This window comes from Microcebus murinus, chromosome 7 (assembly GCF_040939455.1).
Source record: "Microcebus murinus isolate Inina chromosome 7, M.murinus_Inina_mat1.0, whole genome shotgun sequence".
In the NCBI taxonomy this organism is placed as follows: Eukaryota; Metazoa; Chordata; class Mammalia; order Primates; family Cheirogaleidae; genus Microcebus; species Microcebus murinus.
Window position 1 is genome coordinate 18366292 of NC_134110.1, and position 26557 is coordinate 18392848.

Below are 26557 nucleotides of genomic sequence, written 5' to 3' on the forward strand. Positions count from 1 at the left end.
AATATGAGTAGGATAGTTAGAAAATTCAAACTGTGCAGAAAAATACTAAGTGGAAAAATAAGGTCTCTTTCCCACCTGTATTCTAACCTTTCTCCCTAAAACTCCCCTAATGAATAGTATTTTTTGACTCTTTCCAGAAAATACTGATGACTGTGTATCTACACAAACTTATTTTTGAAATGGAAACAAAGGGAATATATTAAAGATTGGATTCTGTAACTTGCTTCTTTCTTGAAATGAATCTTGGTAATTGTTCATGCCAACACATAGAGTTTTAACTCATTCTTCCTAACAGCAGCATATATTCCACCTAAGCTCTTTAACCCAGTGATTCCCTTCCACTGTGATGCCATGCCTCATGTCCATGCATCCATTCATTCATCCACTCATCCACCCACCTACTTATCCATTTGTCTGTCCATCCATGAATCCATTCATCCAGCTAGCCACCCATCTATCTATCCATCCACCCACCCATCCATTTATTCACCCATTTATGCATGCATCCATCCACCCATCCATTCACCTATCATCCATTCATCCATCTACCCACCCACCCACTTATCCATCCATCCATCCATCCATCCATCCATCCATCCATCTATTAATCCACCCATTCATCCATCTTTCCACCCATCCACCACCCATCCATCCATCTATCTACGTACCCATCCATTTGGTCAACAGAAATTTTTTGAGTGCTATATTATATGCTAGATTGTAGGCTAGGTTGTGAGGATACAGCAATTAATAAAATAAGACAAAACACATCTTCCCTCAGGAAGCTTACATTCTTGTGAGAGAGACATAAAATAAAAGTGTAGTGCCATTGGTTAATATATATTAGAAGCTGACAAATAAAGCTAGAAAGGAGGCTAGAGAGGGTCAGAGGGCAGGAGGTGGGGATTCCAATTTTTCACAGGGAGGCCAGGGAAAGCCTCACTGAGAGGTGACTTGAGAAAGGTGAGCGTCCAAGCCAGGTGGATATCTGGGTTGAGAGGCAGATATCTGGCTCTAGGCAGAAGGAAGAGTATAAAGGCCTGCCTCGTGAGTCGAAGGAATAGCCAAGAAGCCTGTGTGGGTGCAGCCAAGTGAGCCTGGGGTGAGTGGCAGGTAAGAGGTGATGCTGAAGAGGCAGTAGGTGACCTTCCCAGCAGAGGCTCCAGACATCATGGAGCAGACACAAACCATCCCCAACGTGCCCTGAAGACTCCTGACCCACAGACCTCAGGGACATAGGAACGTGATCTTCAGTGGCTAAGCTTGGAGGAGTTTGTGTACCAGTAAGTGGTAGCCCAAACCCCTATACGGAGTTGCTAAGCGTTTTTATCATGAATACTTGTTGAATGTCATTGTATGGTTTTCTTCATCTGTTTAGTGATCATAAAGTACTTCTTCAATCTGTCATGGGTAGACCAGGCTCCCTGGGTCCAATCCTTTGTGGTCATGATGTGTTATCCTTTTTATGTATCTCCGGCTTACTTCTATGAGCATCCCTTTTCTTTTCTTTTCTTTTCTTTTCTTTTCTTTTCTTTTCTTTTCTTTTCTTTTCTTTTCTTTTCTTTTCTTTTCTTTTCTTTTCCTTTCCTTTTTTTCCCTTTTTTCTCTTGTTATTTTCAAGTCATGTTTGTTAAAGTTTTGTTTAGGATCTTTGCATTTATGTGCATGAGACAGATGGTCCTGTAATTTTCCTCCATCATAATATCTTATCAGGTTTTGGTACTGAAGTTATTCTGCCTTTAGGAAACACATGGGGAGTAGTTCTTCTTTTGCTATCATCTGGAAGAGTTCATAGAAGACTGGTATTATTTCTTTCTAAAATGTTCAGTAGAATTTACTGTCAAAGTCATCTGGGCCTGAGATTTTAGTTCAGGGAAGATAATTAATTAATTGAAATTAATTCAATTTCTTTAATAGTTACAGTTTATTCAAATTCAGTATTTCTTATGTCAGTTTTGGTTCTAAGTAATCCTCCATTTTATTTACATTTTCAAACATACTCTCAGAAATTTGATGAAATATCTGCTCATTATCTTCCTACTTTCTGTAGGATCTTAAGTGAAAATTCCTTCCCATTTCTGATAATATGTATCTGTGCCTTCGGTTTGCTTTATTCATCAGTCTTAACCACAGATTTACCAATTTTATTATTAGCAATGAATTGTCTTTTGCCTTTATTCATCCTTTTTATTGTATGTTGAAATTTTATTTTATAACTTTCTGTTCTGATCATCTCCATTATTTCTTTTATTCTCTTTTATGGAGATATAATTTGTAGTTCTTTTTCTAAATTCTTGAGATGAAAGCTTAGGTCATTAATTTGCAGCTTTACTTCTTCTCTAATAAATGTTCTCAAGGCTATAAATTCCTTCTAAACATAGCTTTCCTTGTGTTCCATTAGTTTTGATATGATCATTCCACTCAAATTATTTTGTAATATTGTTATTTCTTCTTTGATTCATAGGATATTTAGAAGTATATTACTTAATTTCTAAACATAGATTTTCTAATGCCTTTTTCTTATATAGTTCAGGCTTAATTATATGGTTGTCAGAAACCTTACTCTGTCTGTTTCAAACCTTTGACATTTGTTGGAGCTTGCTCTCCTGCCCCCTTTGTGGTCAATTTTTGTAAATGTTCCACATGTTTAAGAACCATGTGCATTCAGCTGCTGCATTCCTTTATGGTTTCATCACTAAATATGCATCCCAAGACACTACAGTACAGTCTCATTAATTTAAAAAAAAGTCTTTTTGTCTCTTTTAATTTCTATCCCTCCTTTTTCCTTATAGTTTGTTGAAGAATCCTGGGCATTTCACCTGTAGCCCCCATATGGATTCACTGATTATCTACTTTTGGTGCAGTTCAAAATGTTCCTCTGACCCATGTATTTCCTGTATATAAGGAATGGGATTTAGAAGTCTGATCAGACTCCAGTTCTTTCTCTGTGATAAGATGATAGGTGGGGGGTTCTGTTGATTCATAAGGAGGCCTGTCAAAGTCTGGTAATTTCTTTCTGTGATGCAAGCAACTTTTAATGTGCAATGCCTAGATTTATTAATATATGGAAGGCTGCAAAATATTCTACCATTTCTTCATCATTTATTTATTAGTTTGATGCTTTCATATAGAGGTTGATTATTTCCCGTTATTTACCAGTCTTCAGGAGAATAAATTGGTTCTAGCATCTTTTGTAAGTGGTCAACTAATGTTTTGTAAAGATCATTATTAACTCATAGATTGAAACACATTTACTATGGTTTACTCCCTGCAATTGTTATTCTCTGTAATGCACACATTGTTCTAATTTTGGTCAATGAAAACTTACCATTTGTCTTTTGTCAATGCCTCTTTGGTCATTTTGGTTGTCTGAAACTTGTTCTCTAGTGAATTTATCTACTAAGTTTTGATCGTATGCTGGACATTTTAAGTGTGATACTCCCTCAAGAGTGTTGAATTTTGTTTTGGCAGGCAGTTACTTCATTTATTGGCGGATCAGCTTCATGCTTTTGAGTTTGTTTTTAAGATTTATTATGATGGGTCCATAGCAGGGATTGACAAACTTACTTAAGGACCAGGGTTTATGGGTCACATATGGTTTTTGTTAAATATATTTTTTCATTTAAATGTAAAAGTCATCCTTCTCCATTAGGCTATATAGTAACAGGCCAACAGGCCAGCTTCGACCCATGTGCTACAGGTTGCCAACTCATGGCCTAGAGTAACTCTTACTCTAGAGCTGAGATAGACCTACTCTTAAGGCATGCCATTTCTAGAAACCTCTGATTTGACCAATTTCCTACTAATGGATGCTTTGTTGTTTTTAGCCACGCAGTTTGTGGTACTTTATCATAGCAGTCCTAGGAAACCGATGCATATTCCAATCTAGTTGTTATTTTAATTGGGACTACTGGATTTATATATTATTTATTGAGAACTGATATCTTCATAATATTCAATATTTATACATACTATTTCATTTTTTAAAAATCATGTTTTTTTATGATTTTCTATATAGTTTCTGAGTTTTAATTTTCCTACAGGTTTATAATATTTCCTGTTAATTTTAGGACTGCTCTTAGAAGAATTTCTTTTCCCAGTATATGTTCTATGGATTTTCTTTTCTTTTCTTTTCTTTTTTTTTGAGTAGGTACCATCCTAGTTTTTATAGCATTCTCACACTTGCCATTCTGTAGAGTCATCCTCAACCTTTCTCTTTCTCTCAACCCTATAATCTAAACTTTCAGGAAATCCTGCATCCAACTGTTTTTCATCACCTCCACTACTACCTCCCTGGTTCAAGCCACCACCATCTCTTATCTGGATTACTGTCTCTGTTACAGGGGTCCCAGAGAGACAGAATCAACAGGGTGTATGTATATATACATGGATAGAGATTATTTTAAAAAATTGACTCATGGCATTTTGAAGGTTTAGCAAGTCCAGAATCGGCAGGGTATTGTGTCCAAAGTCCGCAGGATAAGCCGGCAGGCTGGAGACCCAGGGACGCGTTGCAGTTTGTGTCCAAAGGCCATCTGCTGGCAGAATTCCCCCTTGCTCACTGGGGGTCTTGGAATGCATGTCCTGAGGATAAAGGGCCGACTATCACTTTTATGCCTGATTCTGTGTCTCCAGATGTTGCCCTTGACTCAGTAGAGGCATGGCTGTCATGGCTCCCTGGAAGTGACCAGTGGGGGGTACCCAGTGGGGGAGTGGCACATGCCTCTGCTACTTTGGGACCCCCACCCCTGCTCCCTCTCCCTGGTCTTGGGGAACCCAGCCTTCCATGAGGCTGTGCCACTTCTCTTGTCTTGTCCCAGCCACACCTTGCTCCCTGTCATCCTCGGTGCTGACTCCAGCTTAATGTTTTGAAGGAGCTAACATTTCAGATGAGGCAGAGGCTGGGGTCTTCCCAGATGTTTCATTATTTGCTACAGAAGCCAGAATAAATGCATTCATGGAACCCTATCATGATGTACATGGTTTTTTCATTGTTCTTGGGATGAAATACAATCTGAGGACCTTCATGAACTGACCCATCACCCACTCCTGATGGTCTGGCTCCAGCAACCTTCTATCAGTGCCTGGGGCATACACAACCCCCTCTAACCCAGCGACACCATACAGCCCTCTGCCCATAGCAGGAAAGTAGCTGGCCAGGAGTCTTCAGTGGAGAAGAGCTCCCCGCAGGTTCCTGGACTCGGGACTTCTCTTCTGAAGCTGAGAAATCATCCCTTAGACACCTCTGACCTGTGCTTCTAGAATGTGAAGACTCTGCCATTTTCATTGTTGTTTTCTGGATAATCGTAAAGAAGACACATTCAATCTTCTTGTGGAAAAAATGCATAATGTTTTTCATCAACCACTTTGTTAGAACCATTTTCAGAAAGTCACAGCATTTTAATATAATTTGGAACTTATGGAACTTTTATTTTTAACATGCTGAGATTTTCAAAGATTTGGCCCATCTTGTTTATGTGTAGTGTTTGGTTTCCCTGGTAACAAATAATGGTGAGAGAATCTGCACCTAGGAAACATTTTGTGAATGCCTCCTCATTTGTCAACCAAACCTTTCAAGGACAGTGGACTTGGTCCCCACAGCAGAAGAGACGTGTGTCTGTCTCATTTCCCCACTGTGGGGGCACAAGGCATGCTCCTTCCCCACTGGCCACAGCCGCACCAGAATAGCCTGCTTCCTAGAACCAGAGTCACTCCTGTGATTCGTCCTATGCCTGGGCTTCCTCCCTGCCCTCCAGTGCAGCACAGCCACCCGCTGTTAGGCAAAGTTGGTTCCTTCTGGGCTCTGGCCACTACATGGTCTGTGCCTATACACCACGTGCTTCTGTGAACTTCCAGAACCTGGTGATAACCTTGCTCCCAGGATGGGTCAACGTGCTTTTTCCTCCCTGTTTCCTCATCCCCAGCCCCTAATCCTCGCTCCCTGGGCTCTGGGCTCTGGCTGCCCGTATTGGCCTTGAGGTTTCCTTGTGTGAATTATGCCACCAGAGGGCTCTGGGTGTCTGACGTAGTGGTCAGAGGCTCTTGCTGTCTGCCCTGGGCTGTAAGATTCCCTGGTGACAGTATTGGGAGTGGAGGCCAGGCTGTAGGGAGCACTGGGATTGCAGGCCTCACCTCTTCCCTGGAAACCTCCTCCCACCTTCAACGTCCCCACAGTGACTGCAGGAGCCTTCCATGAGGGCAGCATGAAGGCACTGACTTGGGTATGGCAGCTGACCCCAGTGGACCGAAAAATTCCATCTTCCAGAGTTTTTGGACTTGGCTCACAGGGTCCCACACTCGGTCCTTCTATTGACAGACGTGGAGATGTGGAGCTCAGCATGGCTAGCTTTCATGTTTCTCCGTGTATTAAGCAGCCATTCTTCAAAGGGAGAGCAAAGCCAAGGACGAGGGGACAGCCTGGACAGAGAGATGCCACCTGGCAGCTGAACGCCTGCTTCCAGGGCCTGCATCCCCCAGGTCTTCCCAGGACGTGGGGGGCCCCTTCCTTGGATTCTGAGCATCAGTAAATTCCCCCTTTTCCCTAGGGTAGTGTGAGTTGTGTTACTGTCACTTACAATCGGAAGACCTGCCTACCTAGTACATCTGTTCACCTCGGCTTTCTGTCCTCCTCAGTAGTTTTTGTCCCCTGAAGATCTTGATCCCGGAAAAGCATCGTGATAAGCAGTGGTTGTTGGACCATGAACCGTACAGGTTCCGCCATTTTGTGACACCATCTTGGACATGTGGCCACTCGGATAGGTTCTGTGCGACTGCGCCACTGCGCTAGAGATCGGAGCACTGTGTTTAATTGGAAGTAGGATTGAGAGGCAGTATGTTTGGCTCTTTTTCTTGTTTTTCATCGCAAATATATTTGATCTGCATCAGGCATTCCTTATGATTGTGTCTGGGAGAGAATTTATAGGGGTCAAAAAGGAGCAAGGATTCTAAAGAAGCAACTAATCAGATCTGTTCTTCCTTCCACCCATCTCCTTTTTAAACCAAAGATGCCCAACTACAAGATGGGCATTTTCAAAGCCCAACATAATCTCTCCACAATTTGATTATACAGTTTTGAATTTTGTGAACTATATTAAAATTCACACACGAAATTAGAACAGAAGCCTGGTGGTGATTCAATAGTCAAATTTGTGAAATGACTTGTTGAGATCCTGAACATCCTGGCAAAATTACACCAAGTGCCAGGTCTCAAATAGGTATTCTTTGGGTTATACAGATGGTCTTCTTATTATATTAAAGGTGGCAAAATGGGATATAAATTATAGTGCTCAAGATAGTGTCTGCTAGTAGAAAATCAGAAGCTTACAAGATGGGAGCCTTGGACTGTGTCCCAGTGTTTACAAATGTTCGATGATGGGTGGTTTCTCAGACCTCACAGGCCTTTATCTAATTTTAAAATGGTAATAATAATGTTTCCTTTTGTTCTTTGAGCTGACATTTTAAGGTACTTTGAATTTCTTGGAAGAAAAAAACTGTGAAAAAAAAGTCTGGCCTTTCTTAGCAATGGTTACAATAAATATTCAAAGTAAATAGATATTCACCATATTGTTTATCACCAGTCCTCCTGAAACACCATTTAAAAAATGACAAAAACAGAATAAAAGGAAAAAATGCAAACTCACGAAGAGGAAAAGGACAGATGGGAAATGTCAGCAGTGTCTTGGAAGAGTAGAGAGCATGTCCTTGTATGGCTGGCTTTGGTTTCTTTCCCCGTCTTCCACTGTGCTGAGAGCCGGGAATGCAGGAGGAAATGAGCTGCTTTGTACCTCTGGGTCCTGCATAGGCTCTGGAATCACTAGATGTCTCAGAAGGCAGGAACATGGATGAGGTAAAGATTGGAGGATCGGTACATAGTCTGTGATAAACAGACCCGCCACGCCCCAAGTGGGACCTGTGCAGCTATGAAACCGTCCCTCTCTGGCCCTGAGAGGAGACGGGGGCTGAACCCGAGAGCCGCCACAGTGGAGGGATGCCAGGTACAGCCAAGGCGGGAGTGGGTGCCTGAGGGAAGACAGTCAGCATGAGACAGGCTGTGCTGCAGTAACAACAACAACAAAAACCCTTGAAATGTCAATGGCTCGACATAGCAAAGGTTTGTTTCTTGGCCACAAAATGCTCAGTATGGGCTGGATGACTCGCCAGGGCAGCTTTCCTCTGTGTGGAAAGGGAGGTAATGAGACCTCTCCCATTTTGTGGCTCCACTGTCTTACGCACGGCCCCCAAAATTGCTACCCAGGGAGAAGGGATGGCGGAGGCACCCGACGGTGAGTGCCTCAGACCAGGGCTGTCTGTTTACCAGACCTGGGTGCAGCCTGCCCCAGCTGCAAAGGAGGCTGGACCTGTAAGAGCCACGTGGACGTTGTGTGAACCCTGATCAACACTGATTGTCTCATCACTTTGGATTAGGTGAGAGCCTGTGGAGAGGAGAGTGAGGCCGCATCTCCTTCTGCCTCTCTCTCAGAACTAGCCTCCTGGGCTCCTGCAGTGCAGCCTCCTGGTCACAACTACACTCAGGCTGGGGGTGAACGGGTCCTTTCTGTAGCAATTCACAGCCCAAGAGAAAGAGAATCACACGTTCTCTTTCTTAGGGGAGAAGAACCTAGCAGTGAGGCCCACCAGTGGACAAGCCCTGCTAAGCACAGAGCACAGTACCTGCATATGTGCTCACTCTTTTATTAATAACAGAAGTGTATTGAGCACTTTCTGTGTGCTAGGATGTGCTCTGGCTGCTGGGGATATAAAAATGAATGAAAGAGGCAAAATTCTCATTCTCCTAAAGCTTTATTCTAGTGCAGGGTAATAGATAATAAAAAAAAATGGGTGGATGGATAATATGCCATATGCAGGTGAGTGAGTGTTAGCCATGATAAAAATAAAACTGGGGAGGGACATGGGGAGACTGGGCACAGGAGCCCTGAAAGAGGCACGAGGACAGGCTATGGCTGGAGGAGAGCACCTCAGGGGACGTAGAAGGACTTGAGGTTAGAGCTGCAACAGGGCTGCCACGTGTGCAGACTGGTGGATGATTTCAAGGACTTTGGCTTTCATGAGGACCACTGTGAGCATGAGCAGAGGAGGGGCTTGTAGGAGGGTCCTTCTACCCTGGGAGGCCAGGGCAGAATGCACACAGTGGTGAAGAAGGAATCAGATTCATTCACACTGCTGCCTTTAATTGCAGTCCCTTCATGCTTATTGCTATATAATGTGCCATTGTGTATATATATCCCACATGTATTTGTGGATTTTACTGTTGATGGACATTTGGGTTATTTAAATTTGGTAACTATTATAAATAATGCTGCTGTGAACATTTGCTTACATATCTTTTTGTGAAATTCTGGGGTGCATAGGGTCAACTTTAGTAGGTAATGCCGAATGATTTTCCACAGTGTAAAGTGGTTGTTCCACTTTAAACTGTCCCAGCAGACCCAGAAAAAAATTTCTGTTTTTTCCTATTAGCTCCAGTACTTGGTGTTGCAAGTCATTTTCATTTTAGCCATACGGTGGGTGAGTCATGGTATCTCTTTACAGCATTATTTTGCCTCGCCTTGATTGCTGATGAGGCTGCCTTTTCATGTGTTTATTAGACATTTGGATATTCTCTTTTGTAAAGCACTTGCCCATTTTTCCTTGTGTTGAATGATTTTTTTTTAAAAAATTATTTATTCTGGAAATGAGCCCTTTGTCAAGTGATTTATGATTTGTCAGATGGATGTATGCATATATGTATGTATACATACATATACAGTCGTGTGTCGGTTAACAGGGATATGTTCTGAGAAATGTATCATTAGGTGATTTAACTGTTGTGCAAACATCATAGAGTGTACTTGCACACACCTGGATGGTATAGCCTACTACACACCTAGGCTATATGGTATAGCCTATTGCTCCTAGGCTGAAATCCTGTACAATATGTCACTGTACTGAATAGGCAATTGTAATGCAATGGTATTTCTATATCTAAATATAGAAAAGGTACAACAAAAATGCAGTATTATGATCTCAAGGGACCATTGTACATGCAGTCTGTCGTTGACTGAAATGTCACGATGTGGCGCATGATTATATATACACACACACACACACACACACAGATAAACACATATCTTGTATTCAGAGACTTGCCTTTTCATCTCAAAATGGTCTTTTGAGTGTCCCGTGTCTTGATTTTTTAAAAAATGTTTTTCCTATTTCAAGGCCACAATGATTTTCTCCTATGTTTATCTTCAAATAGATTTGTTATTTTCCCCTTTGTATTTAGAAATACAATTTACTGAGAGTTAATTGTTGTAATAAAAAATGTGGTTTCATTTGTCCGTATGAATAGCCAGTTGACCCAGGGCTATTTATTCAGGCAGTCCTTTCCCTACTGCTGTGCATTGCCGTATTTGTGACAAACAAGTATGCTTATATCCATGAGTCACTTTCCGGATTCTATAATCTTATTGGACTTTTTGTCTATACTTGCATCAATACCAAATTGTCTTAATAACTATAGATTTTAAGTCTTAGTATCCAGTAAAGTAAGCACTTTGTTCTTTTTCTTCTGTCTTGTTTGGCTATTCATGGCCCTTTTCATTTCCGGGTAAGTTTTGTAATAAGTTTGTCAAATTCTGCAAAGAAACCCTGTTGGATTTTTTGATGGGGTTATACTAAATCCATAGATCAATATAGGGACAATTGACCATAGCATGTCTTCCAGCCTATGAACATTTATTTAGGTCTTATTTGTCTCAATAATGATTTATAATTTTCTTGAGTAGAGGCATTGCACATCTTTCATTAGATATATATCTAATTTAAAATAAGTAAATGTGTGGGTTATTGTTGAGGATTGTATTTCAGTTACCTATTGCTGTGCCACAAACCACCTCAAAAGCTAATGGCTTAAAATGACAATAGTTTATTATTCCTCATGACTCTGTAGGTATTTCTTCTGTTGGTCTTGCCTGGACCCTGTCCTGTAACTGCAGTCAGACTGTGGCTGGACAGCTCACTGGGCCAGATGACCTCACGCATATGCAGGCACACTTCATTTTATTGCACTTCTCTTTATTGTGTTTCACAGTTACTGATTTTTTTTTAAAGAAATTGAAGGTTTGTGACAACTCTGTGTCAAGCAAGTCTATCAGCGCCATTTTTCCAACAGCATGTGCTCACTTTGTGTCTCTATGTCACATATTGGTTATTCTTACAATATTTCAAACTTTATTATCATATCTGTTATGGTGATCTGTGATCAGTGATCTTTGTTATTATTGTAATTGTTTTGGGGCTCTTAAGATCACAAACTTAATAGGTAAATATTGTGTATGTTCTGACTGCTTTACCAACTGGCCATTCCCCCATCTCTCTCCCTCTCCTCAGGCCTCCCTATTCCTTGAGACACAACAATATTAAAATTAGGCCAATTAGTAACTCTACAGTGTCTTCTAAGTGTTCAAATGAAAGAGTCACATGTCTTTCACTTTAAAAAAATAGCTAGAAATGATTCAGCTTGGTGAGGAAGGCATGTCAAAAGCCAAGATAGGCTGAAAGATAGGTCTCTTGTGACAGTTATCCATATTGTGAATGCAAAGGAAAATCAGCTACCAACAAGGTGACAGGCATCTGAAATGCTGAGTCCACCATCAGGTGGGGGGAGAAGTGATGACTTGCTGGAAAGAAGAGACCAGGTGAAGAGTGGTAGGGAGCTTGTGATAACCCCTAAGGTCCAGTGTGCAGTGGGAAAATCCTCCTTGGTGGGTACTCACAGTGAACCACTGGCTGAGGACAGGCATCACTGAAGCTAGGATGATGCCCGTGTAATACAAGAACACATCTTCATGGATGTTACTGTCTCTTATGGAAATAATAAAGAATAAAATAAAATAAAATAAAATAAAATAAAATAAAATAAAATAAAATAAAATAAAAAAAAATAAAAAATAAAAAAAGAACACATCTTCATGACTTCCAAACAAATCCTGCCTTTCTAACCTGCAGACTTTAGCTATCTTGGCAAGCCATAGACCTTCCCCATGTCCCAGGCAACAGCTAAATGCCTCTTCCCTAGAGAGGAAGGCAGACTACCAACCTGTGGTATGGAGCAGGTTGGCACATGGCCAGTGACGAAGACCCTGGTTTCACCAAGTAAAGTCTGAACCACAAGTTGACGTGTTCCTCTTGTTGCAACTCCCTAGTCTACAGATGTCAGTTAGGAAGCCTGGGGGTTGCTCTTGGCTATAAGTAGTATAAAACCCAATTCAAAAAAGCTTAAACAACAAAGGAAATTGTTATGTTGAATAACAAGTCCAGAGATGGACTGCTCCAGGGTTAGTTGGTTCAGCAGCCTTACAAAACCAAGGACCCAGATTCTGGCCCTCTGCTCTGCCAGTTTCAATGTGTTGATGTGTTGGCTTAGCTGTACTCAGTCATAAGACAGCTGTCACCTCTTGAGGAAATATGTACAGATGCAAAATGTCCAGTTGAAGAGGAAAGTTTTCCTTCTTTTTTCTCTCTTTTTAAGTGCAAATAAACAGTTCTCAGATGCCTGTCAAAATATCCCCTACAACTTATTGGCCAGACCTGAGTCACATGTTCACCCCTAAACCAGCCATTTGTTATTTAAGTTTTATTTAATGGGTTGTATCATTTATTTATAAATTTAGAAAATATCCTTGAGATTAATCAAGTAAAAATGTGAATGAGTTTAAATGGCAGCGAGTTGTATGGAATTTCTGTAAAGTTACATCTAATAATCACACTTAGGTATAAAAGATTAAGCATAACAGATGTATCCACATGAATTACTATGTGAAATTTCCCAATCCACAATTTTTAAATATCCATAACAATAACTTTTCTTACAGGTAAATGTGAAAGGAAAAGAAATGTATTAGCAGTATGAACCACTTAGATAATTATAAACAAGAGTAGCTCTTGAATATTTGATGGGCACATTTTTAATTACTGGTTGGATTCTAGGGAGCAGTTAGTTAATGTTTGCTTTTCCCACCTACCTCTCTCAAACTTGTGGGATTAATAAAATCTTTTTGTTGTTAAAGTCCTGCTTCTCAAAAAAGAAAGATATCCGGGTTTATTCAGCCAGATTAAGGGATGGTGTTGTCAGCCTCACAGGGCAGGAAACTACCAGAAAAACCAAGCTCCTTCACCTTTCCTGTATTTAGGGTTGCCCTTCCCGCAGCTGTTCCCTGGCTGCTGGAAGCCAATGGAAGCCAAGCTGCAGCCATGCCAGCCAATACATTACCAGGAGGAAGGTTCCATCTACTTTTTTCCTTCCCAGAAGAATGTGATTCTTGTGGGGTAGGGGGGAGGGATGGAATTTATCTCCTCTTACTTTCTCAATGGAGCTGCTGACATGTGTTTGTTGCTTACCATCTTTGTATTTACAAGGTTGCTGTTTTTTCTTGATGTTACAGGGTCCATTCTGTCTTCCCCATTGTCTGCCCTTTTCTTCCCCATGCCTTCTTTTTATCTCCTTTTGTCTAGTCCAGATTAAGCTTGTTTATTCCCTGGCATGCCGTTCTTCCTTATTTTCTCTGTTCACGGTTTTTGACAGCTCCATATAACAACCAAAACATCTCATGCCCACTCCAGGAAAGCAGTCAGGGAGATAACAGGTTTCTTTTAATATTGGTTTTCTGAGGGTTACCCTCAGGGGGTTTCTGAGGGGGGTCAGGGACTTTGTTGTAACAAATGAGTTAGTCAACTTCTCTATTTAGTGGGGATGTAATGTATGCTGTACATTATTTACAGGCTTTTAAGAAATTAGAGTAGAAAAAGGTCCTTTAATGCTCGAAAAGAAGTGAACATAGATTTTTTTTTTTTTTTTTTAAATCAGAGGTACTTCAAGCTCAAATACAGACATGCCCTATGGTAGGGTTTTCACTGTGAACTGCAGATACATCAAAATGAAAATGTGAGAATTCTGGTTGAGCACAGGCCTTACTCATTTGAAAAATTTTTTTCATCCTAAGAAAAGCAATTATCACATTTCTTCAGCATCTTTTTTTTTTGTCCAGGTGAGCAAGAGAAAGTCCAGGTGAGAAACTGGGTTGCCCATGTACAAAGGACAGAATATGTGACTTTTGGGCTCCCTCCAAGTAGAAAGATGCTATATCAATTGTTATGTTAAAAGTTTTTTAAAAGTCTCCAAACAATAAATGCTGGCGTGGTTACGAAGAGAGAGGAACACTCCTACACTGCTGGTGGGACTGAACTAGTTCAACCTCTGTGGAAAGCAATATGGAGATATCTTAAAGCGATACAAGTGAATCTACCATTTGATCCAGCAATCCCATTGCTGGGCATCTACCCAAATGATCCAGTGACACTCTACAAAAAAGACACCTGCACTCGAATGTTTATAGCAGCACAATTCATAATTGCAAGGCTGTGGAAACAGCCCAAGTGCCCATCAATCCAAGAATGGATTAATAAAACGTGGTATATGTATACCATGGAGTACTATTCAGCTCTAAGAAACGATGGTGACATAGCACATCTTATATTTTCCTGGTTAGAGCTGGAACCCATACTATTAAGTGAAGTTTCCCAAGAATGGAAAAACAAGCACCACATATACTCACCAGCAAATTGGTATTAACTGAGCAGCACCTAAGTGGTCACATAGGTACTACAGTAATAGGGTATTGGGCAGGTGGGAGGGGGGAGGGGGACGGGTATATACATATATAATGAGTGACATGTACACCATCTGGGGAATGGTCATGCTGGAGACTCAGACTTGTGGGGGGAGGGGAGGGAAATGGGCATTTATTGAAACCTTAAAATCTGTACCCCCATAATATGCCGAAATAAAAAAAAATAAATTAAAAAAAAAAGTTTTTTAAAAGTAGTTTTTTTTGGCCAGTATTCATTTGTTCACATTAACTTAAAAAAAAACTATTACTATTATTTTACAGGAAGATTATCCTTTTCTGTCCAATGGGCAGCTTCTAGAAGGTGCATTTCTAAATCTGGTCAGTCAGATGACTATGCTAAATGAACCCATGGTCAGTGGAGTGACATACCTCACCTGAATCATCCTTACCTTGCTAGTTTTTATTGTTTCATGATCCTTATATATTTTCTTGTATATACCTCATGGTTCTCAGTTGTCATAATTAGGAAACTGTGGGAGCTAAATTCAGTTTAATTAGAGGAACATAGCTTAATAAAGAGATGGATGGCTTCAGGGTGAGACCATTTGAAGGTTGGGCCAGAGGAGCAGCCATGTGAACACCACATTGTGTGTGGCTTGCCTAATCCATTAATCCATTGTGTGTGTTTAAACAGCTTTTTTTTTTTTTCCTTTTGGTTGGTTGTTTTGTTTTTGTTTTTGTTTTTTTTACTGCAGTAGACCTTGCCTTTGGTTCAGTGCTGTGTGGAATTCAAAAATTTGCCTATAAAATAGGGGGAAAGAATTTAGTTTTAAATCACTTATTGTAAACATACCTATACATACTTTGCAGATGTTATTTTGAATTTTTGTGAATATCTTAGATTTTCAAAATATTGAGTGAATATTGAGTTAAACATATCACACTATGAAGCACTTCTCACAAGTTGATATATTTCAATATGGTAGATTTTTTTCAGGTAACAGGTACTAGTGGGAAGAGTCTGTTTTGAAAGCTCTGGATCACAGTGCTTGCACAATTGACTTTGTGACCTGTCTTTGGTTTTGCCCTTATCTCAAGGATATGCTGGGGCTGGGGCTGTTTATATAGCCCCTGGAGCCTACCTTTGTCTGATGACTCTCCAGGAGACAGCAGAGCAACCAGAGCCCCAATTTCCTCAAGTTAGTTTCCTCCCGCTGTTAAAGTTTCATTCCCACAGAGTAGGTTTAAATGGAAACCTTCATTTGTTCTATTAGAATTCACAGAGTTATGTCACTTAAAGAGCCGAGTTAGGAAACTCATTGTTTTACCGCAAGATGCTCTGGGACACTCAAGTTGCTCTAGCATCCTGACATCTAAGAAATAAGGAACTAGGTGTTTAAGAACTGTTTCTTTCAGGATGGACTGCTTTCTTTCTAATAGGTATCTATGATTTTTAATTTCAAGTTCTTTCAGGTAATAACAGTATTTTACAACTGAAAGAGGTTGTTCAACCCAGCCCTGTCTTTTTTCAGGTGAGGGGGCTGAGACCTGACCAGTTAAAGACTTTCTTCCAGGATCCAGAGGAAGTTGGTGGCAGAGTACAAATGTAACTGCTTTCCTTAAACCATGCAGCATATTTTAAGATGCTCATTAATTGCCTAAAATATAAACAAGTATGCTTCCTGATAGTGACTGAAATCATGTTTTAACAGTAGACTCTCCCCTCTGTTGTAGTTTAACTTTTTAATTAAAAATTCTTTTTGTTGTTGTTGCTCCATTAAGTCTGAGCACCCTTACTGCATCCATTTGACGGGTCTCATTTTGCTTACTCTTCTTTTATTGTTTCATCTCATTATACTTATTAGAGATTTTAAGCTTGGCTGTCTTCAAGTTCTATTTTTTTAAACAGGTTTATTGAGACATAATTAACATACTATAAAGTACACCTGTTTAAAGTATAAAATTTAATGTTTTAACATAGTATGCAATCATCTAATTTTATATTTTCATCACCCCAAAAAGAAATCTCATACCCTTTAGCAGTCATTTTTCACCTCACCCCAGCCCTAGGCAAGCACACATCTATTTTCTGCCTATATGAATTTGCCTACTCTGTACATAAAAGAAGTGTACAATACGTGGTCTCTTGTGAGTAGTTTCTTTCATGTGGTTTAATGTTTTTAAGGTTCATCTAACTGTAGCATGTATCAGTACTTCATTCCTTTTTATAGCTGAAATATTCTTATATTTTTGGACACATGTCCATTCAAATCATTTGCCCATTTTTAAAATTGGATGTTTTATTATTATTCCATTGTTAAGAGTTGTTTATCAGATACATAATTTGCAAATATTTTCTTCTAGAATGTATGGATTATCTTTTCACTTTCCTGAGAGTGTCCTTTGATACACAAAAGTTTTTAATTTTGATGATGTATCCGTCTTCTCAGTTATCACTTGCACTTTTGGTCTTGTATCTAAAAGATCATTGCCTAACCCAAGGTCATGAAGATTTACTCCTGTAGTTCTAAGAGTTTTATAGTTTTAGCCTTACATTTAGGCCTGTGATCCATTTGGAGTTGATATTGTATATGGTGTGAGGTCAGGGTTCAAATTCATTCTTTTATATGCAGATATCTAGTTATCCCAGTACCATTTGTTGTTACCCTATTGAATTACCTTGCCCTCTATTCTGAAAATTGGTTGACCATATATGTATGATTTTATTTCAGGACTCTCAGTTCTAATCCATTGCTGTATATGTATATTAAGTTTGCTAGGCCTACCATAATAGAATACCACAGACTAGTGGCTTAAACAATTGAAATTTATTTTCTCACAGTTCTAGAGGCTACAAGTCTCAGATCAAGAAGTCAGCATGTTTGGTTTCTCCTAAGGCTTCTCACCTTGGCTTTCAGATGACCAACTTCTCATGTTCTCACATGGCCTTCACTCCATGCAGACACATCGCTGGTGTTTCTTCCTCTTTTTATAAGGATACCAGTCCTATTGGATTAGGGCCTCACCCTAAAGGCCTCATTTTAACTTAATCCATTTACAGACTTTATCTCCAAATACAGTTATAGTCTGAGATACTAAGGTTCGGGATTTAAACATATGAATTGGGGGAAGGGGGGGAAGTTTAGCCCTTAGTAGTATGTCTGTGCTTATGCCTTACTCCTGCCTTCATTACTATAGAGTTGTAGTAAGTTTTGAAATCAGGAAGTGTGAGTACTTCAATTTTCTTCTTCTTCAGGATTATTTTGGCTATTCTGGGTCCCTTTCATTTCCATATGAATTTTAGGATCAGCTTGTCAATTCCTATAAAAAAACCAAAAAACTCAGCTGTTATTTTGGTAGGGATTGTCTTGAATCTTTAGATCAATTTAGGTAGTACTGACATTTTAAGTCTATTGATCCACAGACATGTTATTGTGATGTTTTTTCATTTATTTAGGTCTTCGATTTATTTCAATGTATAGTTTTCAGAGTATAAATTTTGTACTCCTTTTATCAAATTTATTCCTGTTTTAGTCTTTTTAATGCTATTATGATGGAACTGTTTTCTTAATTTCATTTCCAGACTATTCATTGCAAGTGCATGGAAATAGTTAATTTTTGTATCTTGATCTTGTATTCTGTAACCTTCCTGAACTTGTTTATTAGCTCTAATATTATTTAGTGGATTCCTTGGGATTTTCTACATGTAAGATCATGTCATCTATGAAGAGATAATTTTACTACTTCTTTTCCAATCTGGATGCCTTTGATTTCATTTTCTTGACTAACTGCCCTAGCTATAACCTCCAATACAATGTTAAATAGAAGTGGTGAGAGTGGACATCCTTTTCTTGTTCTTGATATTGGCATGAGAACATTCAGTGTTTCACCATTAAGTATGATCTTAGCTATAGCTTTTCTATAGAAATCATTTATTATATTGAGGAAGTTTCCTTCTAATCTTAGTTTATTTATATTATGAAAGTGTTAGGTTTTGTCAAATGCTTTTACTGCCTCTATTGAAACCATCATGTGTTTTTGTCCTTTATTCTTTTGTGCATTACATTAATTGATATTTCTGATAATAACCTCCCCCCATCCTCCCCCACCCCCCGTGTTCCTGGAATAGAGTCCATTTGGTCATGGTATATAATCCTTTTCACATATTGCTAGATTTGGTTTGGTAGTATTTTGATAATGATTTTTACATCTTCATTATGTTTGTTGTTTTGTTTGTGATGCTTTTGGTTTTGTTACTAATATTTGATTTATAGAATGAGTTAGGAATTGGTCCCTCTTTGAATTTTCTGGAAAATTTTGTCAAGGGTAGGTCTTAATTCTTCTTTAACTGTTTGGTAGATTTCACTGTGAAGCCATCTAGACCTGGGTTTTCTTTATTGAAGCTTTGAAAATTACTAATTCAATCTGTTTCTTTGTTGGAGGTCTATTCATGTTTTGTTTATTTTTAAATAAATTTCATTAATCTATCTTCTTGGAATTTTTCAATTATTCTAATTTATCCAATTTGTTGGCATACAGTTGTTCCTTGCTCACAGTATTTCCTTGTCAACTTTTTTATTTCTCAAAGGTTGGTAGTGATGTCCCCTTTTTCATTCTGATTTTATTTGGATGTTCTTTCTTTCTTAGTGTAGCTAAAGATTTGTTTTATTGCTTCTTCTTCTTCAAGTTCTTGGATCATCTTTAATGAGTTATAATTTTTCTTATTTTACTTGTGCAGTTTTGTGATTCTCCCATTACTCCACAGATTGTGTTGCTGGGAGTCACTGGAAAAGTACTGGACTGGCAAGTGGCAAAAGGTCAGGCAGATTTTGCTTTTATGGGCTGCAGTGAATTAAAGGGCACACTGTTTACATGCCTGCCAAAGCTGCAGTCCCCAACCCCCAGGCCGTGGTCTGGTACTGGTCCATGGCCTATTAGGAACTGCGCCACACACCAGGAGGTGAACGGTGGGCAAGCAAGGGAAGCTTCATCTGTATTTACAGCCAATCCCCCCATCACTTGTATCACTCCGCCTCCTGTCAGATCAGCAGCAGCATTAGATTCTCATAGGAGTGCAAACCCTACTGTAAACTGCACATGTGAGGGATCTAGGTTGCACGCTCCTTTTGAGAATCTAATGCCTGATGATCTGAGGTGGAGCTGAGGAAGTGATGCTAGCACTGGGGAGCAGCTGCAAATATAGATTATCATTAGCAGAGAGGTTTGACTGCACAGAGACCATAATCAATTGCTTGCACACTCATATCAAAACGCTATCAGTAAGTAGCAAGTGACAATGTAGTAATAATAAAGTGCACAATAAATGTCATTAGCTTAAATCATTCTGAAACCATCCCACCCTGCCCCCTGGTCTGTAGGGAAAAATTGTCTTCCATGAAACTGGTCCCTGGTGCCCAAAGGTTGGAGACCACTGTGCTAAAGCACTATGAAGAAGCCTCTTAGAGTCCAGGCCTTATAGATAAACTGCTGTCTCTCCAAACCTCAAGGCCTGATGGCATTTTACCTGTCTGTGAGGTTCCCCCTGAGGGGAACTGGACAACAACCTGGGACAGGCTTTTGAAGGACTAACTAGCCTAAGAAATGACACAGCTGTGAACTCTCTCAGAATTAACACACAGGCTTCTGCCAGCTCAGACCACACAATCTTTGGTCTTTCCAGGCCTTCGGAAGGACAAGCTCTCATCCTCATGAAATACCTTTGCCCTCACTGGTATCTCAGGGAAGAAGGATCCCTGTACTGGCTCACCCCTCTGCAGATCTTGAAGAACCCATAGCCTCTGATTACCCTCCAACCTTGAAAGCGTGATCGTTCTGGTTGATAGTCAAAGGGAGGGAGCCAGGAACGAGAGGGGACCAGAGATGTGGGGCCTGCATAAACCCGCCATCTCCCCAGGGTTCCTGCAGTCACCTCTGTCTATGATTGTCATCTCCCTCAGGACAGCCAGCAGTTATGCACACATGGACTCCTTCTAGTCTGCCTTGAGCATCTTTACGTTTTTCTCTAATTCTTTTTGTTTACTTTTTTCCATTTCAGTGTGTTCAGTTTTCTCAAAACCTATCTGCATTATCCCTATCTGGGTATTAGCTTTGTCCGCCATTCACCTTCTTGGTGCCCTTGCTTTGTGGGTATACTTGTGCTTTAGGCTAAAGCATATTCTACAAGAATGAAGTTCTGTCATCTCACATGGTGTAGCCAGTGGGAAAATACTTTGGGTTTGATATGGAGAACACAGCTACTCTAGAGTAGCAGATGCTTTAAGGTATATTCCACGTTGTCTGAAACCCCTTTCTTCAGAGGTAAATCACCAGATTAGCTCATTTGTATATGCCATACAGTAAAACACAGTCCTTTATGATTTGTCTCTCCCTTGCGCGTATTGCCAGTAACTAAAATTGTAAGCATGTTTCTCAAGCACAGAACATTGCAAAGAAACATAACAAAAATGTCAAATTGTATTCATCTCACCTCTCATTACAATCAGCAATCCTCCTAGGTAATATTAACCTTCTCTAGCTCCATTACTGTGAAACAAAGGCTCATTCCTTCGTAATCATTTCCCCTGCATATTAAGTTTGGCTACCAATTTAGCCAGAGTTTGTTCACTTTCAAGTGACAGGAGCCACCTTAAAGCAAATTAGGCAAAAGGAGATGTTCTGATAACTAGCAATCTCTAGGAGTCCAGCCTTAAACTCAGGATTCAGGATTCAAAGGGCAGCATTAGGATTGGTTGTTCATCTCTTAGATCTCTTTTTAGATGGGTTCACCATGATGAGGCAGGTTATTCCCAAGCAATGGGAAAGATGGCTACGCTTACATCACCCCCTCAGCTTGTTAGCTCAGAGGAAGGAAAGAGAACCTGTATGAATTCCCTGAAAGCATACTAACTGAACCAGTTCTGAACCAGTCACTGTGTCTGGCCTGATTCATGCACACTCAAGAAAGGAAGGCAGTGCCCTAACCAAGGTCTCCTAGATATGGGAAGAGGCAGTTCCTGAAGGGAAAGGCTGCAGAACATGGGGGAAGAAACCAAGCAAACAAAAAGAATCTTATTGGCCACTATTAAGACCTTGTAGGTTTACAATTTTACAACCTAATAGAGCTTAATGATTTTTATAAGGGCCCTGGGTAACTGGAAGATTTATATTTCTTGAAAAGAGAGTCTAAAAAGAGGCTTCTGGGCCAAATGGCAGCAGTGCTTGGAAAGCACTATCTTATGAAGGCTGACCTCGTCACCCCTTCCACCTGCAAAGGAAAGCTCTGTTGCTGCTGAATCAAAGTATTCATTTATAATGGACAAAATGTTATCAGGAAGTCTACCATGTTATCTAAGCAGGAAGGATTTTTGCTAAGAATGAGTGTATACAACTATTACAAATGAGTGGACACTAGAGGTTTTACTGCAACCATTAAAACATCTGGATTGCTTTCCTCCCATCTACCCACCCAAATAGTATTTGCCTCCAAACTCCCTTGCTAACGTGCTGCACACTGTCCCACTTTCTTCCACTGCTCATATTTGGTGGCTGCATGCTTTGACCATAGCCTTTCTTCCCCAAAAGTCCTCACCTGCTTTCAGCACTGTGTTGCTGTCAGAATATTAAAGCCTTCTTCTGGATTTACAAGAAATACCAGTGAATGAAGAGAATCTAGTAGATAATAAAAATGATTAGTGTTTCTTGGCAGGCATTTCCTACTAAGGAGATAAAATAAAGCATTTAATTACTTAGAGACATCTAAGGAGCAAAGGGTAGTAGGCATTTCCTTGTTCAATACACTTGAAATCTTAGTTCAGTTTTTTCCTCAAAGAATTTGTCCCCCCTTGGGCATAGTAACAAAAAGCATGAAGGTCATTAACATAAAGCGTTTGAAAATGTTTTTCTTTTTTAATCACTTGTCTTTGTTACATCACTGCCTGAACAGCAAGTCACAGATGCCATATTCAGATCACACTGAATTTATTGAACATTTTACTGTGTATAACTGCGGTGGCACGGTGTCACTGTGAAGTTAAACTTCATTGAAAATATATTTTTCATTTGTCTCTCAAGCAAGAAAATCAGAATTGAATTTTATTTATAAAAGAAAATAACTGGCTGGGCACAGTGACTCATGCCTGTAATCCTAGCACTTTAAGAGGCTGAGGTGGGAGGATCAATTGAGGCCAGGAGTTTGAGGTTACAGTGAGTTATGATTGTGCCACTGCACTCCAGCCTGGGTGACAGAGTGAGACCCTGTCTCTAAAAAAAAAGAAAGAAAGAATTTTAATAGCACATTGATATTGTTATTTCTTTCCACACCTTTTCCTGATTTTTATGTGCATGTGTGTTTCACTGCAGTCAAAATTTTTCTCATCATTCTACTGAAAGATGGCATAATATGCTGCCCCAAATATGCCACTTTGGCATATGGATTAATTTGAGCTAAAGACACTTGAAAAATTGCAGATGCAATTAAGGGCATTCTAATCCCCTCTTTTCTTCCTGAAAAACAGGAGATAAAACTCTCATGTGAAAGAAAGATGTCTTCAGTGTACCAGGAGAAAAGAAATATTACTCAATGGAGAGTCATAGCTAAGAAAATTCTATACAAACAACATAGTAAAAATAATCTTCCTTTAGCCTCCTCACATAACTTAGTTACTTTTCCCATAATTACCTCTCTTCATTCAAGGAAATACAAAAGTATGTAGGTTTTGCCACGTCTTTGGGCCTTTGTTTCCCTTTGAGGGTTGCTATGTCCCACAGAACTTAAATTTGTATGCTTTCCTCCTGTTAATCTATTTTATGTCAATTTAATTCTCAGGTCCAGCCAGGACCCTTTGAGGCTAAAATGTTGCTTCCCCTATACTACATACAACTCTGCATAGTTCTCAAATATTTTCCATAACAGAAACCCTCTGGAAACAAGCAAATTGTTACCAGCTGCCCTGCCAGGCCCTTTGCTAGGTACTTGGCAAACCAATCTCACTCTCCCCTGAAGCCAGGATCAGAACTCTCATTTTGTTGACTTGGAAACTGAAACTTGGGAATGTCAGTAGCTTTCCCAGTGTCATACAGGCTTCTAATCTCAGTCCCTGTGATTCCAAAGCTCTTACTTTTTCAAGGACACCATGTCGGTGTTTTGCTCTTAACTAGCATACAGTTAAGAGCACCGTCTCTGGAAGCAAATTGCCTGAGTTTAGATCACAGATCTACCACTTACTTGCTGTAGGATCTCAAAACAATTAATGTTCTCTGTGCCTGTTTCTTCATTTTTGGGAAGAGAAACATAAAAAATTGACATGCCTCGTAGACTTGTTGTGGGGATTAAATGAAGTAATACCTATAAACCACTTGGAATAAGGGCTGACCCACAGTTACCTTTGTACAGTAGTCCCCCATTATTTGCAGGGGATATGTTCCAAGACCCTCAATCGATGCCTGAAACTGTGGATAGTACCAAACCCTATATGTACTGTGTTTTTCCTATACACACATACCTGTGATGAAGATTAATTTATAAATTAGGCACAGTAGAGATTAACAACAACTAATAAAATTGAAAAATTGTGACAATATGCTGTAATAAAAATTAGGTGAGTGTGGTCTCATTCTCAGAATATCTTAGTATTTTTTCAGTATGGCAGGTAACTAAAACCATGGAAAGCAAAACCGCAAATATGGGGAGGACTACCACATGATCATTAGCTGCTGTTTTTTATAGTTACTGTTATTAGTGGTAGTGTTGTTATTATCACAGTTTCTTTCCAGACATCCATGGCTTCCAGTGTCAATTTCACCTGCATTCCTCTGGACAGAGTGTAGAAAGGTGTTCTGAGACTTAAAATTGGTATTTTTTCTCATCTATTTTGAGTAATGACAATCTGCTATCTGGGTAAGGGTGATGATTTTCATACCGGTACTGGGATAGCCTGACCAGTGGGGCTGCTTGGTAACTTTGTATACCTTAGCAAGAAAAAGACATTGAAAACCAGCCCAATTGTTGAAAACAGCTTTCACCTTATTTTCCAATTTTACCTTATCTCTTGGTTGCTGAAATTTTTTAGCTCAAGGTATAAATGATCCTTCTGGAGGGACCTTTTGCAGATTCTAGATTGCAGGAGGCTTCTCTGAACTTACGTCCAAATTTTAATTTGCAAGGAAACCGAAACAGATGAATTTTCTCCTGAATGCCTTGATAATATATTTGTTTTTCTTAGTAGGCCTCTGTCATTAAGAATGATGCTTGAAGATATAATTGGAACTTGTGTGGAATAGAAAGTTATTACTCATAGCATACCAGATTTTTGCATACTAGCATCACAACATGGAATCTGATTTTACACTTAGCATTACAATTCCAATGCCGTTATCAGATTGCATTTTTATATTGAATTATAAACAAAAATGTTATGCTACTAACATTTAAGGGAATTTTAATATGGTTGTGTTTGATGCTATTCAAATAATGTGTTCTGAATTGCTTTCCTTTGAATATATTTGCATTAAAGAGGAACTCACTTTGATTTGGTTCTTTTTTTTTTTTTTTTTTGAGACAGTCTCACTTTGTTGCCCCAGGCTACAGTGAGTGCCATGGCATCAGCTCATAGCAACCTCAATCTCCTGGGCTAAAGAGATCCTACTGCCTCAGCCTCCTGAGTAGCTGGGACTACAGGCATGTGGCCACCATGCCCGGCTAATTTTTTGTATATATATTTTTTGTTGGTCAAGTAATTTCTTTCTATTTTTAGTAGAGGCGGGGTCTCGCTCAGGCTGGTTTCCAACTCCTGACCTTGAGCAATCCGCCCACCTTGGCCTCCCAGAGTGCTAGGATTACAGGCGTGAGCCACCGCGCCTGGCCATGATTTGATTCTTTGAAGCGTTTATCCACTTGCTGGGTAGCTTTAAAAAGACAGAGGGAAATTCAGTGTCTTTTTTGCAAATCAATAAATAGTGAAGAAAAACATTTGCTAAGATCTGTAGTAGTAATGGCAGCAGATTGCTGATGGTTCGAGTTAATGAAATGACTCATTTTGGCTATTAGAGTTGCACAATTAAAATATATATACACACTGCACACATCACAGATTATGAAGGATAATAACCCTGTGTTCTTTCTTTCTTATTGAGCCCTAAAGCTAATATATTAAGAATTAAGAAATTTAACAGATCCACATTATTGCAATTCTTGATCAGCGATGCCCAAAATTAAATGGAAGTCTCCTGAGAGAGCACATTTCTTTGTAGTATTCCTCTTACCCATTTGTGCTAAAACTGCGGTTGTGAGCACCAGGCAGTTTCCATGAGCATGTTTTCCAAAAGATAAACTCATTTAAAACATTTTAGACACTTGCTTTGAGTCATGGTTTTCTTGTAGTTGTCTAGCTGATGGAGTTTAACGCAGGGAATATAAATTCGGGAATACTGTGAAGGAATAAGTCTTGCTTGCAAGGAAAGCCTGCTTTATCAAACATTCGTTTCTAACGGGCTCCAAGGGACGTTGGAGAACTAACTAGCGGTTAGTTAGGAGGGTATGAACGTGCGCGAGGGAAGGGACGAAACGAGGAGTCCCCTGGGTCTTTTATGTCCTTCTATGTTTTGTGTAGAAATTACTGTTTTTGCTTTACCTCCCACGGTCTCACCTTCCTCTTCACCTTTATTTTTCTCAAATATTCAGCCTTTGAGGTCCCTCCCTTTACGAATGGACCCGAATTAAGAACTCTTAATACTGTCAGTAAAACTTGCCTGTGTGGTCCTGAGTTTAGCCGCACACTTGTTTAGGAGTTCGGTTCTTCTCTGTTAGTATGGTTTGGTATGAACACAATTATAATTTAAAAACCATTGCTCCGACCCGCAGGACTACTGAAAAAACTCCGTTCTCATATCCACTGCTGCCGCGCAGGCGCAACTCGCAGCCCTAGTGACGCATC

General features: G+C 39.7%; 1 protein-coding gene and 1 long non-coding RNA gene across 2 annotated transcripts in view; one reads left to right on the forward strand and one right to left on the reverse strand.

Moving 5' to 3' along the window:
• The window catches only part of ENTREP2 (endosomal transmembrane epsin interactor 2), a 349185-nt gene that overhangs the window by 218661 nt on the left and 103967 nt on the right, over positions 1-26557 (forward strand). The gene's annotated exons all lie outside the window — the stretch shown is intronic.
• Positions 14988-26510, reverse strand: LOC105871299 (uncharacterized). The gene is made up of 3 exons (XR_012920094.1): positions 26373-26510; positions 22216-22295; positions 14988-15428 (listed from the first exon to the last, which is right to left on the reverse strand). It is a non-coding gene; the product is annotated as an uncharacterized LOC105871299 (long non-coding RNA).